We start from the raw sequence: 16,212 nt of genomic DNA on the forward strand, positions 1-16,212 counted from the left end.
GCACTTTGCACCGGTCCTGGAGGTACTGCAATACCAGGTCGATGCGTGGAGTGGACAGAGCAAGCTCTTCTTCCATCTCCCTGTTCCAAAAATCCATTTAATATATAGTCCCCAGATAGGGGACGTATCAGATATTAAACTGATAAGAACAGATTTTTTTTTTCTTTTTTTATCTACTCAGTATTCATAAGAAATTTTAACAAATAACCAAAGATTTGTTCAAACATTAATTTCTTATTTCTTATTCCATCATTGTAGATAATTATTTCCAATTTTTTATCTGCCACTCTTTATCTGCAATTCCACCTTTTATTTTTTTATCTTTTAAAATTAATGTTTTACATTGTTTTACATCAAAAATAACTTTTTTAAATACACACAAATTTCGTACTTTCCCAAGTACTTCTTTTATCGCATTAATTATTAACCATGCAATATTTATCTTACTTTCACATTTTAAACCAATACCGAAAACAATCATTTCATAACTCATATTTTCCAAACCCATTATCCTTTTTATAACCTTCCCCATACTCCTCCATATTTTCTGTGCAAACTCACAATTCCACACAAATTGCATACATGTTTCATTACTTACACATTCCTCTCTAGGACATTTAGGGCTTCGTAATAATCCCCGACTATATTGAAAATCTTTCAGTGGCAAACATTTAAGCACTATTGTCCAAGCAAGGTCTTTTTGACTATTAGTTAAATTTTTGTTCACTACCATGTTCCATATTTCTTTTGATATTTTACTATTGTAGTTTTCAACCATACATACTATTTCTTTCTTCTTCCACGCCTTCTTTATTTTTGTATCATTTAATAATTCTACATAAGTATATCTTTTTAAATTCCATTTTTTAAAAATTGGTTTAACCGAGTTCCAAACAATGCCATTGGGCTTTTTAAATCAATTTTAAAACACCCATATCTCTTTAAAATAAAACCTGCACCATATTTTACAAAATAACTTGCCCATTTATCTGAATATATTCATTTTAATACAAAATTTAAATATTTTAATTGTAAAAATTCCTGAATATTCGGTACTCCTTTACCTCTATTTTTAGGGTCTTTATATAAAAACTCTCTTTTTAATTTTTCCATTTTAGAATTCCAGATGAATGAAAATAATTCTCTGGTAAATCTTTTCATCCATATAAAATTTGGTAAAAATACAAATCCTGTATACAGAAGAACTGGTAAAATTACAGCTTTTATAATTAATACCTTCCCAGTTATAGTTAAATCTCTTAATCTCCACATAGTTTCTTTTGGATTTTACCTAAAGTCTCTTTCCAAACCGGTTCACCTGATAAATCTTGTGAAAATAAGACACCTAAAATTCTACTAGTACCTCTTTGAATGTTTACCTTACAATCCTCAAAATCCATCCATTCTCCATAAGCATTACACTCACATTTGTCTAAATTCAATTTAAACCAGCACAATTAAAAATTTCAGCCCATAAGACAGTTCTATTTATCGATTCCTTATTTCTACACATTATAACTATATCATCCATGTAACCCAATGATTTAATATTTTCTTTTTTTCCTGGTATTGTGACTCCTCTAATTATTTTATCTTTTTGTATGGCTAATAACAGTGGTTCAATAGAACAGATAAACAAAATGGGAGACAACGGGCATCCCTGCCTTACCCCTGACTTTACTTCTATCTGTTTAGTTTTAAAACCAAACAAATTAACAAAAATTATTACGAAACTGAAAACCTATCCCAGAGTTTTTACACTCCTGACTCCAGGACCAAAAGGAAAGACCACCCTTCCAGTCTTTCTTAGCAATCTCGCATTCAAAATCACTACTAAATCCACATTCTTGAAGAGCAATAAAATGAACCTGTAAAGAAAATAAAAAATCAAACACAACTGCTCTTCTTACTTTCCCTTTTACACTCCTTACATTGAAAGTAGCAAGAGTTATATCCATCAAGTCTCATCAAAAACCGGTGTTTGACTTAATCTTTCTTCATATGATGGCGGTTTTCTTTTAGCCACCACATCTCCAGACACATCAGAAGACACCTCATCAGATTCTTCCATATTCTCTGCTATTTTTAACAACTCACTATCTGAATCCGTTTTCTTCCTTTTACTCTCTGATGCTCCTTCTTCACTTTTTTTATCTTATTCTTCTTCAAATTCGTCTCCTTCTTCTTCACTTTGTCCAAAAACACTTAATCCAGACATTAGGAGCGTACCTCCAAATGTTAAATCTACAAAAGGGACGATTTCCACTTGTTGCACCAGCTCTTGTACTTCTTGTTGATACTCTTCTCTTACTTCTGATTCTTTTTTACTTGTCTCCATTTCATCCACATTCTCTGCCTCCACCACTTCTTCCCCAACCACCTCCACCTCCTTTTCCACTACTATTTCAACTTTCTGTCTTTTCATCACTTGTTTTACTGCGGCCACATAATCAGAACTTCTCCACCACTTCTTCCCCAACCACCTCCACCTCCTTTTCCACTACTATTTCAACATTCTGTCTTTTCATCACTTGTTTTACTGCGGCCACATAATCAGAACTTCTCCCAGGACAATCACTTTCCACATGTCCATAACTTGAGCAAAGAGTGCACTTTTTTCCTTTCTCACACCCTTCTGCGGCATGCCCAAATTCACCACAATTTGAGCACATTCCCATTGCAAAGGTACATTCTTGTGGAACATGTCCAAACTCATTACATTTCTGACAGAACTTTGGCATTCCTGAATAAAAGAGGAAGCCACATTCTGCTCCAATTCTGAAATTTGATGGTGGATGAAAGATACCATCTTCAAAACTATCACTTTGAAAAGCCTTTTATTGCTCCAAACTCCAAATCGATTGGCTACATCTTTCAAGTAGGTTACTTCCTCTGCAAACCTTCTAAGAAAATTAACCACATTCTGCATTTTATAATATGGATTATACATTAGGACAGTCACAAATTTCAATCTATCTGAATGAAGAAAATGTACCTCCGCATCCTTGAAAACTGCGTGTTCTTTGTTTTCTTTGTATTTCCTTTGGAAGATTCGATAGCTTTCCGTTGTATAGAACACCACTTCTTATAATCCTCTCTTCAGGTATTCTGGCAAACAGAAAATCGATTTCAGAGATAGTCCAGCAATCCCCATGACCATTTCTTCCATCACGATATCCAACCCATTAGGGCCATGTTTCTCTTCCGGCAATATAATACGAACTGTATTTTTGTAGCGTGACGCATCTGCTCCACCGCCATCTGCTTTCGCCATTTCGTAATCTTTTCATCGTATCCAAGGAAAATACCCTTCAGGGAACCTTCAGGTTAACAGCCCTCCAGCCCCATCAAGGCGATCCCTCCTCACGATTTGTAGATCACTCCCAAAAGCAGCATCAGACTTAAGCCTCTTTTCTAGGGAGGCAATGTCTCAAGGCCAAGAGTAGATGTACTCATCGCATGACCAATCAGCACAACACTTGATCGAAGCCAAAAGGCCGAGAAGCGACGGGCCCAAAGCCAGGTTAGACATGCCTCCATGGGGAGAGGGAGGGCTGGGCCCCTGAGGGCTGGGCCCCTGCAGGCAGCACACCTCCGGCCCAAGCCAACACCACATCCAGTCGGCCCGGCCCCGGGGGCTCCCAGCCCCAGGCCCTCTCTGGCTCCGGCCCTTTTTTCGGACCTTCATCGGGCTCGCCGGCCTGAGGCCCGCAGACTCCCAGCACATTCCCGACTGCCCCGGCACACCTTATTTGCATAGCCCCGCCTCTTTGTGATGCCCACAACCAGCTCGTTGATGCAATCAGCTCGTTCCTGCAACAACTCACAGCTGAACACAGCCGGGATCACAAGGCAACAACTACCAAACGCCTGCCAAAGGACTGCCTGCCCTTTTCTCTCTCTTGTGCTTCTGCTGGCCTGTCATGCTGCAGCCATGCATTGTGCACCACCGTCGGCTTGCTCCACGGCTCTCTGTCTCCCGCACTGCTTGTCCTCCCAAACTTTGCTTGCTGGGCTTTTCATTTCCCCGCAGCTCATTTGCTGCTTCTTTTTCTGCTTTTTCAAACTGAGTAAGAGAAGTGCACCGGTCCTGGAGGTACTGCAATACCAGGTCGATGCGTGGAGTGGACAGAGCAAGCTCTTCTTCCATCTCCCTGTTCCAAAAATCCATGTAATATATGGTCCCCAGATAGGGGACGTATCAGATATTAAAAAAATAAATAAAAAATAAAATAAAAATCTGTTCTTAGTTTATCTACTCAGTTCACTTAACGAAATTCATGTTCATTCACTTATTCTTTAAAACCACATCATTGTAGATAAAAATTATTCAATATTCCATATTTTAATATTCCAATCTGTATCAGCTTTTTCTCCTTTACTTTTTTTATCTTTTAAAAATTGTAAATACATTCCAGCACAAATAATTTTTTTACATTTTTCCAAAATCACATTTTTAAACACTTTTAAATTCCTTTCCATAATACTTCTTTTACAATATTAATAATCTTACACACAACATTAACTTGATTCTTATTACATTTTATACCCAACCCAAACATAACCATCTCTTAATCTAAATTCCTCAATCCAGTTAACGCTTTCAGAATAACTCCAACACTTCTCCATAACTCTTGTGCAAAATTACAGATCCACATCAGGTGTAAACATGTTTCACTATTATTGCAATTATCTCTTGGACATTTAGCACTTCTTAACAAACCTCTGCAGTACTGAAAATCTTTTACATGTAAACACCTCTGTACCACTGCCCATGCTAAGTCCTTCTGACTTTTAGTTAGATTTGTATTTACCACCATATTCCAAATCTCTTTTGATACAGTACTATTATAATTTTCCACCATACACACATTTTCTAATTTTTTCCATTCTTTACAAATGTTATTCATATTTAATAATTCTATATTTGAATATTTAAACAAATCCCATTTTTTAATAATTTTATCTAAAATCACACAAAATTTTGAACTATTAAATGCAACTGTTTTTTTAAAATCTATTTTAAACCATTTGTATCTATTTAAAATCCACCCAGCATTATATTTCACAAAAAAGTTTACCCACTTTTCCTCAAATGCTAATTTTATAATAACCCTAAAATATTTTAACTCTAAGAATTGTGTAATATTTCGAACTCCTCTACTCCCATTCTTAATATCTTTATACATTATTTCTCTTTTTAATTTCTCCATTTTTGAATTCCATAAAAATACAAATATTTCTCTAGTAAATCTTCTCATCCATAAAAAATTAGGTAAAAACACCAATCCTACATACAATAAAATAGGTAAAATCACCGCTTTGATTATCAAAATCTTTCCAGATATCTTCAAATTCCTTAATTTCCATAATGTTTCTTTTCATTTTCTCAAAACTTTCCTTCCAAATTAATTCACCAGATAAATTCTGTGAAAAAATAATACCTAGTATTTTGGTATTCCCTCTTTTAATTTCAACCTTGCAATCTTTAAAATCATCCCATTTACCATATGCATTGCATTCACACTTATCCAAATTTAATTTAAAACTCGCAGCACTATTAAAACATTACGCCCATAAAATAGTTCTATTTACTGATTCCTTATTTGTACACATAATTACTACATCGTCCATATACCCCAATGATTTTATAGCTTCCATTTTTCCTGGTATAGTTATCCCTTTAATAATTTTATCCTTTTGAAGAGCTAATAACAACGGTTCTATTGTACAAATAAACAATATCGGCAACAAGGGGCATCCTTGTCGCACACCTGATTTTACTATAATAGGTTGTTTTAAAACCATTTACTAATATTTCACTACTAACTTCTTTGTATAACATTTTAACTTTATCAATAAAATCCTTACTAAAACCAAATTTTCCTAAAACTTTAAACATAAAATCATGATTCACCCTATCATACGCCTTTTCGAAATCTAACGATAATAATACTACCCCTTGATTCCTATCCATTACATCACATAAAACATCCCTTATTATAAATAAATTTTCCCATATACTTTGTCCAGGTACCGCACACACCTGTCCTGGATTAATTACTTGATTAGAAACATTTTCTCAATTAGTTTATAATCCAAATTTAATAGTGTAATAGGTCTATAATTTTTAATTTGATCTTTATCACCTTTCTTATAAATAATAGTTACCACCCCTTTTTTTTTTAGATGCAGTAAGCTCACCTGATTTTAATACTTCATTAATCATTTCCAAAACATCATCTTTAATAACTTCCCAAAACCTTTGATAAAATTCTACTGTCAAGCCATCACACCCCGGTGACTTTCCTTTTGAAAATGAATTAATAACCATTTGAACTTCCTCAGCATCTATTTCCTTATCCATCCATATTTTATTTCCTTATCCATCCATATTTTATCCTCCTTTGTTATTTTATTTTCAATCAATGCAATAAAAACTTCTGCTACATTAAAATCACACTCTTTTTTAGCAAATAAATTATCATAAAAATTGAATACTTTCTTTAAAATACCATCAGTTTCACTGCCAATCTTTTCAATAAATACTTTCTTACCCACACTTTTTTTAAAAAAAAATACCTTGTACACCTCTCACCTTCATCTAAATCTTTAACTCTAGAATTAAAAATAATTTGTCTACCTCTATCCTGTATCCATTTCTTAATTTCTTCTTTAATACTAATTATTTCTTCACTCACATTATAACCTCTATCCTTTAATTTTACCTTTGTCTGTAATCTCACATTTAAATCATTGTATTTTCTTTTCCTTTTTTTACTGCTTCGCACTCCCGCTTTCACAAAATAATTTTTAATCTCCTTTTTTACCCATTCCCACCATAATTTAACCGTAGAGAAATTTTTTTTACATTTTTTCCAACTAGCATATTTTACTAGAAAACCTTCAACAATTTCTTTATCCTGCAATCTCTTTTCTTATTTATAAGGTTTTTCCCTTTAATACTAAACACTACCCATAACAATTTATGGTCTGAAAATAAATTACTCACCAAACTAAAATCCTTAACATCAAACTCTGATGATCCAAAAACAAAATCAATATGAGATTTACATTTACTACTCTCGAAAGTAAAACCTTCTTTTTGTTTTTTACACTTTACCCAAAAATCAAAAAAAGAAAAATCTAAATTCAAATTCTGCAATATACCTGACGTCTAATCCTGCTATCCCTTTTCTATCTCCTCTCTGTAAAATGCAGTTAAAATCACCGCACAATATAACCGGCTCTACTCCAGATAAAAAGAAATAAATGTTATTAAATAATTCAGCTCTAGCCTCCTTTTCCACAGGGACATATATATTCAAAAACTTAAATACTATACCTTGATAGCAAACTTTAACCAAAATTGCTCTGCCTGGTTCAATTACAAAGAAAGAAAAAACATCACATGTTAGATTATTAACTAAAAAACCAACTCCAGAATTTTTACACTCTGTACTTCCTGACCAAAAGATAATCCCATCCTTCCAATCTTCTTCATTGCTTAAACCGCACTCTTGTAGAGCCACAAAATCAGCTTTCAGAGAAGATAAAAAATCAAAAATAACCACACTCCTAGCTTTTCCTTTAATACTCCTTACATTCAAGGAAACCAATTTTAACGCCATCAAGTCACTTCACCACTCCCACCTTCAGCATACTTTCCCAAATCAGGTGTAAAACTCAGTCTCTCTTCACCAAAAGGAGCACTCCTTTTAGCTATTACACCACCTGATACATCGGATACTGCATCTTCTTGATCCAAATCTTCTTGTTCTTCCACCATCTTTAAAGAATCGGTATCAGAATCCAAATCTTCTTGTTCTTCCACCATCTTTAAAGAATCGGTATCAGAATCCCTTCTACATCTTTTAGAATGTGTCCTCCCTTTCTTCTTCACTTTCACCTTCTGTTTCTCTTTCTCTTCCTTCTTCTTTGTCACTTTCCATTTCCGTTGTATTTTTTTCAAAAACACTCATACCAGAGAACATCAGATCATCACCTAAAGTTGATCCCACAAATGGCTCATCAGTCACAATTACTTCTTTAGGTTCTTCTTCTACTTGAGTTTCAACTTTCTTCTCAGTTTCAGCCTTCTCCTTCTCCGCTCTCCGTCTTTTATTTTCACTCTCTGCTTCCGGGTCCGTTCTTCTTCGTTCCACCTCCTCTCCATGCTTTATATTCATTTTTGCCTTATCAGCATAACTCATTATTCTTTCTGGACATTCTCAATACATATGTCCATTCTCAATACATATGTCCATAATTAGAGCACAAAGTACACTGTTTTTCATTCGTGCAATCCTTTGCCTCATGACCATATTGCAAACAATTTGGGCATATTGTGTTCCTTTCTTTACAGTCCTGTGGAGTATGACCGAACTCATTACATCTTTGACAATATTTTGGCATCCCCGAGTAGAACATGAAACCCCTTTCCGGACCCAAACGAAAATTCGAAGGTGGATGCTGGATGCCATCATCAAAAGCCTCACTTTCATGAAACTTGACTCTAAAGCGATTGTTCAAAGATTTAAAAAAACACAACTTCATCTGCATGTTTCTCCAAAAACCTCATCACTTCTTCCTTTCTCACATAGGTATTGTACATTTGCACTGTTACAACACGCGTTGTGTCCGAATGCATGAATTTTACCTCCACATCTCTTTCTCACATAGGTATTGTACATTTGCACTGTTACAACATGAGTTGTGTCCGAATGCATGAATTTTACCTCCACATCTCTAAACACTTCGTGCCCCATATTTTCTTTATATTTTCTTTGAAACTTCCTGTAGCTTTCTGTTGAAAAGAAAACAATCTCATAAAGTCCTCTTCTTGGATATTCAGGCAAACTAAAGATCTCTTTAGGCGAAAGCCCAGCAATCTTCATCACCATCTGCTCCACGATTATATCCACTCCATTAGGACCACGTTTCTCTTCACAGTATTCTTATAGCATGCCGGACTGGCCGCCCCATCGTCATCTCCAACGAACTCCATCCTCCAAAAGACCTTTATAGGCACCCCTCTGCAAATAGCATTGAGGCCCTCTCAGGCGATCACTCCGGTTGCTTTCACAGGTCTCCTCCCTATAGCAGCAGGGGACTTAAAATAAGGGGCGATGTCCCAAGGCCGAGAGGATACATGCTATCGCAAAACCCTTGACACTTGATCGTGCCAAAAGGCCGAGAAGCGATAACCCGAAAGGCACGCGCGCAGACGGGCCCAAAGCCAGGCTAGACATGCCTCCATGGGGAGAGGGAGGGCAGGCAGCACACCTCCGGCACAAGCCCACACCACATCCAGGCAACACCACATCCAGTCGGCCTGGCCGCGGTGGCTCCCAGCCCCAGGCCCTCTCTGGCTCCGGCCCTGTTTCGGCCCTTCATCGGGCTCGCCGGCCTGAGGCCCGCAGCCTCTCAGCACCTTCCCGACTGCCCCGGCACACCATATTTGCATAGCCCCGCCTCTTTCTGACGGCCACAACCAGCTCGTTGATGCAATCAGCTTGTTCCTGCAACAACTCACAGCTGAACACAGCCGGGATCACAAGACGACAACAACTACCAAACGACTGCCTGCCTGCCTTTTTTCTCTCTGTCTTGTGCTTCTACTGGCCTGTCATGCTGCAGCCAGGCTTTGTACACCACCGTCAGCTTCCTCCTTGCTCCGCCACTCTCTCTTCCGCACTGCTTGTCCTCCCAAACTTTGCTTTCTTGGGCTGCTCTTTCTGGGCTTTTCTTTTCCGCGCAGCTCGTTTGTTTCTGCTTTTTCAAACTGAGTAAGAGAAGTGCACCGGTCCTGGAGGTACTGCAATACCAGGTCGATGCGTGGAGTGGACAGAGCAAGCTCTTCTTCCATCTCCCTGTTCCAAAAATCCATTTAATATATGGTCCCCAGATGGGGACGTATCAGATATTAAACTGATAAGAACAGATTTTTTTTTTTTTTTTATTACAAAATACAAAAATATTTTTCCATAACACAAAACCACACAAAATTTCAACACAAATTACAAGGAAATAACATCATTTTAGTTCAAAATCATAAGATCCCTAAATTAGGGCATATAAAACCATGACTTCCATTTTCGGTATTTCCATATACCTTCGGCATCATCCCCAAATTTCTTCCTGTCACTCAGTACATATAAGAAAATTCTACTTCTAATCAATGCCACACAGCTGTCCACCTTCATCTCATTCCCTCTAAACACTTCCACATTCCTTGAATCCCACAATGCTTCTTTAACACAATTTACCACAAACCACAACACTCTTCCTTTCTCACACTCCACTTTACTTAAACCATACATCATCATACCATATGACAATAATTCCACTCCTGTCAAACCTTTAATCAAACCTTTCATCTTTGCCCATACTTGCTTAGCATATCCACACTCCCAAAACACATGCACTAACCCCTCACATCCATTACAACCTTCCCTTGGACACTGCTGACTATCCACCAATTTCCTCCTTCTCTGAAATACTCTTGTTGGAACACACTCATGCACACACATCCACGACAAATCTTTTTGTCTATTACTCAGCTCCTTATCCCCCTCCTTCTTCCACACTTCCTTACTCTCCTTCAAAGTCAACCCACAAATTTCTTCCATCTGTTCTCTTTCATCCAATAACGTACATACCTTCTTACCATCACCCCACATCTCTTCACTCACATTCTCCAATTTATTCCTCCTTATGCATCGATCAATTCTTACGTAAAACCAGGGTGCTTGAAAACACACTGGTATTCTTAAATCCAACTCATACAATCCATACTTCCTCAACACATTACCTGCAACATATCTTACCATACATCCAACCATACTATCTTTCTTACTCAATTTTACACACAGACTTACATATTTTACTGCCAAAAATCGATCCACATTCACCATTACTTTCCCACCATTCTCCTTCATTTTCACCACTTTCTCTCTCTTTAGTTTTTCCATCCTAGAATTCCAAAGAAAACAAAACATCATTCTGATGATTTTACGAAGAGTCTGATCTGATGGTGGGAAAAAAACGCTCAAATATAATAAAATTGGCATTATTACAGATTTAAGTACTAACACCCTTCCTTCGATAGTCAAAGATCTCAAAGACCAAAAATCCAATTTCTTTTTAATTCTCTCACCCACTTTTCCCCAACTTTCACTCCCTTTCATATCTTCATCAAAAACAACTCCTAACACTTCCAAAACTTTCCCACATACTGGCCAACCGCATAACTCAATCTCCAAACACCTTACACACACTCTTACCAACATTAAGTTTGAAACCACTCTCCAAGCAAAAAAGTTCTATCAATAATTTAGCTCTCCTTAAACCTGCTTGAGACTTACACACTATTGACACATCGTCCATATAGCCCATAATTCTTAAATCTCTTCCATCACTCCCGGGTACTTCTACACCACGCATCACTTTATCTTTCATCACAGCACGAATCAAAGGTTCCATTACGCAGATAGACAAGGTTGCCCCTTGTCACCAATTTTGTTTAACACCCGCACTTACACATACTTCCTCAGTCAAAAAACCATTCACCAACACTCTACTCACTATTCCCTTATACAAACACATCACCCACTCCAGCATCTTCACCGGTACACCCATTTTCCTCAACCCACTGAACATAAAACCATGTACTACTCTTATCAAACGCCTTTTCAAAGTCAATCGTTACTACAGCCATACTTTCTCTCCCTTTCATACCAAAGTATATCATGCAAACACACCAAATGCTCACAAATCTGCCTCCCTGGAACAGCACACACCTGTTCCTGCCCCACCATCTTTCCAATGACGCCTCTAAAACGATTAGCAATAATTTTTGCAATGATCTTATAATCGACGTTTAACAACGATATAGGTCGCCAGTTTTTTCAATTTTCTTTTTCACCTTTTTTATGTAGCAACACTATCACTGCTTCACTCATACTTTTTGTTAAATACCCTCTTTCTAACACACTTTTACATACTTCCAACATCACATGACCAATTATATCCCAGAACACACGAAAAAACTCAACAGACAAACCATCACTTCCCGGCACTTTCCCTTAACTCATACTTTTTACACAACACTCTAACTCACTCTTTATCTCATCACACAACATTTCCTTATCTCATCACACAACATTTCCTTATCTTATCTTCTTGCAATAAATTGTCTTCAATAACTTCCAAACATTCTTTTTCCAAACTCTCATCCCTTTTCCCCACAGAAAATAAACCTTCGTAAAACTCTTTCACCGTTTCCAACACTTTCACTCTGCCAGACACTTTCACCCCTTCATTGTTCAAAACAGAAGACATTTCCACCCTCTTTCCAAACACTTTTTTGAAAAAGAACCTAGTGCATTTTTCATCATTTTCTCTCACAATCATCTTTGACTGTGCAATTATTTTTTTCCTTCCCTCTCCAAAAACCTTTATTTGTTCCTTTGCTTCTGCAATTTCAACAGTTACATTCACTCCCTCTTTTCTTAACTCCTCCAAATATCCTAGCCTGATCTGCCATCTCTCATACTTACTCCTTTCTTCCCTTGCCATCTCACATCCCATTTTCACAAAAAAAAGTTTTGTTTCATTTTTAACCCATTCCCACCACTCACAAATATTTGCAAAATCCCATTTTCTCTTAAGCCATTTCTTTACCACTCTTTATACTTGTTTTTCACAATTTCATCCTCTAATAAGGAATTATTTAATTTCCACACCCCTCTCTCAAACCCTTTCTCCATCCACACTAAACACGCATTCCAAACAACCATGATCTGTAAACGGAAATCTTTTAACACCATAACTCAAAATCTTTAAATTATGAAAAAAAATCAATCCTGGAAGACACATTCCCTTTATCACTGAAATACGTGAAATGATTTGCCTCATCTCCCGCTTCTTTATATGCATCTTTAAAACTAAATAAAGAAACGATTTCCTTTAGGAATTTCCCAGTTTTGTCCATATTCCTTCCACCTCCCCCACTCGTACTCACCCTATCCCCCTCACCCAACACACACTTAAAATCCCCAACCCAAATTATATTATCTCTTCCTCCCAAAAACAACCTTATCCTTTCAAGAAGATCCATTCTCTCCTTTTTCCCATTTGGAGCATATACATTTATAATCCTATAAATTACTCCCAAAAATTCAAAAGAAACCATTAGAGCCCTCCCTTGGACAACATGAAAAATGTATTTTAAACAAAATCATGACCTTTAAATAATATCCCCACTCCTCCATTTCTTTCTTTACTCACAGACCATACACTAGGCCCCAAATCCCACTTCACTTTTTTGGGTTCTTCATCCAGGTTACACTCCTGCAAACAAAGCACATTTAAGTTAAGCAATGCTAAAACTTTAAAAATAGCAGCTCTTCTGGTAACCGACTTGATGCTTCTCACATTTAAAGAACCCAATTTAAGTGGCATCTATAAGAAAAGTAAAAAAAACAACAGGAGAAAATTTTTTTTTTAACTTGTCTTTTTTTGGAATACCTCTTGCTCTCGCCCTTGGAGGCGGGCGACCATCAGAGGAAACCTCAGGCTGTACTCCTTTCATCTCCTTAAGCCCTCTGTGAGCAAGAGCATTTTTTTGGCTTTTTCTTTTTGTTTTTATAGTCCTCATCCCCTTTAACAATGTTCATAGTCTCAGCTAGTTTTTCCACCTCCTCCTGATCCAAAAAACTTGCTGCTGGAGCAGAAGAGTCCGAGTCAATTATTACAGAAGAGTCCTCCCCTTGACTACCTTCGGGACTTCAGAACTCCTCTATTCTCTCACTCCAGGATGCAGCATCCCCATCTGGTTTCCTCTTTAGAGAGGCATTGTCCACTGCCATCTCCTTTCCACCACTTTCCACTTGTGGAGAATCATCTCCCTCTGCCTGTAAAAGATCAGGAATATCCACATCACCTGTCTCCTCCTCCTCCTCCTGGCCAGCCTGACTTGGCTCCTTCTCTGGAGGCAGGTTTACTGCTCTTTCCTCTGCCGGACCACTTCTCACCGCCTCTGAATACGACCGTGGCATTGCAGACCCAGGAACTGTCAGACACTGCCTTGCAAGGTGCTCCGAGGAGTTACACAGATGACATTTCCTCGCCACCTCGCAGTCTGTTGTTCTGTGTCCTGGCTTAAAACAGTTCCTACAACAAAACTCTTTTTTACAGTCTGCTTTTTGATGACCAAAACTGTAACAGTTGCGACAGAAACTGGGTTGATTGGGGTAAAACAAAAAGCCTTTATTATTCCCAATAGCGAAAGTCTGCGGAGGGTGAGATAGCCCTCCAATCCCCTCCGGATCTCTCTTGAATTCAACCCAGAATCTTCTATCGCCATTAAAAGTTCCAAATACATTTGGTTTTCTTTCCACGGGTGATACATGACTACAATACCGTCCAAGAAACACCCTTACCTCTTCATCCCTTACAAAGGGATTATACATGTGGACGACAATTGGAACTCTGTTTCTGGTCTCATTCACCACGAATTTAATATCCACCAGATCGGGGTGGTCACTTTTCTCCTGAGCTCTCACGTAGCAAGTCCTCAATTCGCTGGCAGTGTTGAACGTAACATCGTAGAATCCCTGTTGCAGGAAGAGAAAATGCTGGAGCAATCCATTCCCAATAACTCCTCGATAATTACGATCTGGATTCGATGCAACACGTAGACATCCTTCTTCGTTGTCGGAAAATACAGCCTAACTGTATTCGGTGCGTCAAGTTGATCGCCTTCACGTTGCCCCGGGATTTGCCCCCGACCCAAAAGCAGCATCCAGGTGAAGTCCCTGTAAAGGGGCGATCTCAGAAGGCAAAGCCAGGGGGTCTTGAAAGCACCTTCAGAACCAGTCCAAGTAAGTCACTTGATCTTAGCGGGCAGACGGCCCCTGAGCCAGGCTAGAGATGCCTCCATGGGGAGAGGGAGGGCTGGGCCCAGCAGGAAGCACACCTCCGGCCCAAGCCCACACCACATCCAGGCAACACCACATCCAGGCAACACCACATCCAGTCGGCCTGGCCGCGGGGGCTCCCAGCCCCAGGCCCTCTCTGGCTCCGGCCCTGTTTCGCCCCTTCGTCGGGCTCGCCGGCCTGAGGCCCCAGCCTCTTCCCGTCTGCCCCGGCACACCTTATTTGCATAGCCCCGCCTCTTTGTGACGGCCACAACCAGCTCGTTGATGCAATCAGCTCATTCCTGCAACAACTCACAGCTGAACACAGCCAGGATCACAAGATGACAACAACTACCAAACGACTGCCTGTCTGCCTTTTTCTCTCTTGTGCTTCTGCTGGCCTGTCATGCTGCAGCTAGGCATTCTGCACCACCGTCGGCTTCCTCCTTGCTCCGCCACTCTCTCTTCCGCACTGCTTGTCCTCCCAAACTTTGCTTGCTTGGGCTACTCTTGCTGGGCTTTTCTTCCCCCCGCAGCTCGTTTGTTTCTTTTTCTGCTTTTTCAAACTGAGTAAAAGAAGTGCACCGGTCCTGGAGGTACTGCAATACCAGGTCGATGCGTGGAGTGGACAGAGCAAGCTCTTCTTCCATCTCCCTGTTCCAAAAATCCATTTAATATATGGTCCCCAGATAGGGGACATATCAAATATTAAACTGATAAGAACAGATTTTTTTTATTGAAAAATATACTTTTATTATATATATAATATAAATATATAAAAAACAAACATTTACAGGTTCAGTTCTGTTTCGTGGTACAATACTGTATATCAGATAAAGCAACGGGGGTGAGGGGGGGTGGGTGGGGGGTGGAATAGGGAGGGGAAAAGTGGAATTTGAATTGCCCGAAGCTTTATTTTCCACTTAAACAGACAGTGAGGGGAGGATAAGGGGGAAGGAGAGGGGGTTTAGTCCTCTTCTTCTTCAAGGCTGTCACGGATGTTGTAGTCGCGCAGCAGACTGTGGATCAGCCTGCGGCAGTCTTGAATGCTTGTCCTCTCTCTCCGAAGGATGAGGCGATTCCTAGAAAACCACAAAACGTCCTTAATAGAGTTCATAAGGCGCCAGGCTTCCTGAATTGCCCCTTCCGTGTGTGTGCCTTGAAACAGTCCATACAACATTGCGTGGTGTGTAAGGAGATTTCTTGGCATGCAGTCTTTGAGCTCGTGTTCCAGGGCATCAAACAGGACCTGTGTAAATCTGCAATCCCAGAAGATGTGCATAGATGTTTC

General features: G+C 38.9%; 2 non-coding genes and 2 pseudogenes across 2 annotated transcripts; all 4 read right to left on the reverse strand.

Annotated features, from left to right (window-relative positions):
* On the reverse strand, positions 1-198 carry LOC121397412. The gene has a single exon (XR_005963658.1). It is a non-coding gene; the product is annotated as a U2 spliceosomal RNA (small nuclear RNA).
* A 3,876-nt stretch (positions 199-4,074) lies between these two features.
* Positions 4,075-4,240, reverse strand: LOC121397431 (annotated as a pseudogene).
* A 5,552-nt stretch (positions 4,241-9,792) lies between these two features.
* On the reverse strand, positions 9,793-9,981 carry LOC121397388. Its single transcript, XR_005963641.1, has one exon. It is a non-coding gene; the product is annotated as a U2 spliceosomal RNA (small nuclear RNA).
* Positions 9,982-15,495: 5,514 nt separating this feature from the next.
* Positions 15,496-15,668, reverse strand: LOC121397400 (annotated as a pseudogene).
* Positions 15,669-16,212: the final 544 nt, after the last annotated feature.

Source organism: Xenopus laevis, chromosome 8L (assembly GCF_017654675.1).
Source record: "Xenopus laevis strain J_2021 chromosome 8L, Xenopus_laevis_v10.1, whole genome shotgun sequence".
Taxonomy (NCBI): Eukaryota; Metazoa; Chordata; class Amphibia; order Anura; family Pipidae; genus Xenopus; species Xenopus laevis.